This window comes from Egretta garzetta, unplaced genomic scaffold, assembly GCF_000687185.1.
Source record: "Egretta garzetta isolate BGI_Z169 unplaced genomic scaffold, ASM68718v1 scaffold1628, whole genome shotgun sequence".
Classification (NCBI taxonomy): Eukaryota; Metazoa; Chordata; class Aves; order Pelecaniformes; family Ardeidae; genus Egretta; species Egretta garzetta.
This window is the reverse complement of record NW_009260589.1, coordinates 24,582-27,476: the sequence shown is the minus strand read 5'-3', so window position 1 is coordinate 27,476 and position 2,895 is coordinate 24,582.

Sequence of the window (2,895 nt, the reverse complement as noted above, 5' to 3'; positions counted from 1 at the left end):
GCAGGGTTTGGCTGTGGGTGCTGGGGGAGCACCACGCTGTGCCCAGCGGCAGGGCCACCCTCAGGGCACGCTGCCCTTCGGCTCTGGCACGTGCTGCAGCCAGGAGGCTCGGTCCGCTCAGCTTTTAGGTCATGGGAAGTATTTTCTTATTTTTTTTTCTTTTTTATTCGCAACTCCCTATAAAATAAAAATGTTAAGACGTCCTCGCCTCGTGCTCAGCTTGTTCCCCCACCAGTGATGTTCCCTGCTCTCAGCATCTCTTCCAGGATCTGGCACTTCAGTGCTTTTGAAGATCTAACACCCCTTTCCCTCCCCCTGTCGTTTCCCTGTCGGTCTCAGGCATGCTCCCATCCGCTCCTCCTGTTTATGGGAAGGGGAAAAACATTCTGGAGATAAAACAGCCACCCCTGGCCATCACCCGGGCCCTGCGGTGGGGTGGCTTGCCACCAAGTTCAAGGGGAGCCCCTTGGCCATAAGGCCGTCTCCTTTGAAGCGCCCGGCGCGTGATTTTCAGCTGCGAGGCGACGTGAGTCAGATGTGGTCCCTCCAGATGGGCGCCCAGGATGGGGGACAGCATGGACGGGAGCTGGAGGTGGCCTGGGGCAGCTCTGTCCCCCTGGCAGGGCGGGCAGAGACGGGGACACCGGGGGATCTGGGCTGGCCCCGGGCATTTTTGCTGTGTGTTTGCTTTGAGGGGGCATCTTAGGGTGTTTGTCATGGTGGGGGGGGGCCAAGCGGAGGAGACAGGCTGGTCTGATTGCCGGGCTGGGACCCAAGCTCCAGGTAGGGACATCTCCTGTTTGGGTTGTGTTTGGTCTCAGACCTGTTGCAGCCTCCTCCCTCATCCTGCTCTGCTTGAGCCTGTGCACGTCCCGAGCCCCCAGCCTTCCCAAGGCTTTCTGGGCTGCTTCTTTCCAGGCTTACCATTCCCCAGAGCTCCTCCTCACCCTTGCTGCCTCGTCAGGGCAAAAGCAAAACACCCAAACCTCTTTCCTCAAGGTCACCGATAGTGAGCAGCAGCTCTTTCTTTGCCCTCCTGCCTACATCTGCTGAGAGCCATTGGGGTAACCAGGATCCCAAGTTTTCCCAAGTGTCCCAATGGGGTCTGGAAGCCCTGGCCAGTGGAAGCCAGGCTGGGGCCGAGGGGCTTCGCTTTCTCCGGGCACCACCGCAATTCCCCCGTGGCCCCTTGTGCTTGCCCCCAAACTGATCCGCTGCCCCCTCTGGCACACGTCCCTGGGCAAAGGACGAAGGGGAGCAATTCCCAAGCCGGGATCACCGGCGTGAGTCAAATTTCTAACCCAGACCCTCTCCCATTTCTTTTCCGCTCCCCCTTTCCCAGGCAGGAAATCAAAGCCCAGCTTGCTCGTTAGGGGCTGACCAGCTGCTGACCAAAAGCCAAAAAGAAAAAAAAAAAAAAACCCAAGCAAATGCTTTATTTGCTCAAACTGCTGTTTTCTTAGAGGAGGGGGAGTGGGAGTCCTCCAGCTGGAGGCTTCCCACCAGCCGGGGATCTGCGGCTCAGCCAGCGCCAGGGAGCTCCGTTTCCAGGTCTTTGTCTTGACTAAGGATCAAAAGGAAAACTTCCCAAATTATTTCAGGATCTGACAGGTTCTTGCTTATTTGAGTCACTTTAAAATATGGGGTTGGCCTTTCCGAGCTACTTGGGCTCTAGGAAAATATTTTGATGCTCCTCTGTCAACCTAAAAAAAGAACCACCACCCCACCCCCACCCCCAAATCACAAACACTGCAGCCTCTTGGGCGCATCAAATAAAATCCTGATCAAACCGATGCAAGCTTCCCGCCAGCTTTTTGGGGGTCAATTTGGCACCTTGGGTTTTTTTAATTCTTCTTAAACTGGTGTTTCCCATCCTCTCCGTCCCCAGCCCATTGGCACGGTTCCCCCAGGCGAGTTTTCGGCTCCTTGCGTGGGGAAGGTCCGGGTTTGCATCCCCAGGGCATCTCAGACCCGCAGCCTCGATAACACCCTGGGAAAAGTCCCCGCTGGCGTTCTGCGGTTATGAGAACCAGACGGGGGAGCTTAAGAGAAACCAAAGGAGCAGTTTCGGGGCGGGGGGGGAGAGACTCAAGCCTGAAATATGTCGAACAGCTGGAGGGATGCAGGGGATTTCAAAGGGAAGGCTGGGACGCCAATGGAAACGGGAGCAGGCGTGAGGCCGGGCTGCCCGGACCGCATCGCACTGGTGCTTACGGGAAAAGATGCAAGCGGGGAGGGGGGGAGGTTTTTTTTTTTTTTTTTTTTTTAATCTATAACATCCAGCAGATATTTATAGGTCTTTTATCTCTTTAGTGCCTCGGTGCCACACATAAAAGCGTACAGTGCTTTTATGGTACTTAAAGCAAACAAATAAAACCCCCACTGGTTTCCAGAAAGGTTTTGAGCCGTGCGAGCGTGGTCACCCATTAGGCTGAATTTAATTAGACTGATGAAACCGCTCCTGCCGTCCGAGTTGGTGCCGCCGCCGAGGGCTCTGGCTCTTCACCATCCTTTCCTGCACCAGAGGCGAGGGTTAACACCCCCCTGGTAATACACCCGGCAAGCGGGGGTTTCTTGGCAGCCGACTCCATGCAGGCAACTCACATCCGCATGTGGTTTCATCTCTGGGCCGGATCCTGGCTGGTGGTGGCGATGCCTGGTCTGGGTTTGCTGTGTCCCTGGTCAACGCCGGGTAAATCCCCCATGGCCCTGAGTGCCCTCGGGGTTGCCCAGGGCCCCTCTCCTCTGGCTCACGCAGCACACAGAATCCCAGAATCCCAGACTGGCAGGGGTTGGAAGGGCCCTCGGGCGATCACCCAGCCCAACCCCCTTGCTAAAGCAGGGTCACCCAGAGCAGGGGGCACAGGACAGCGTCCAGGCGGGGGTTGAATATCT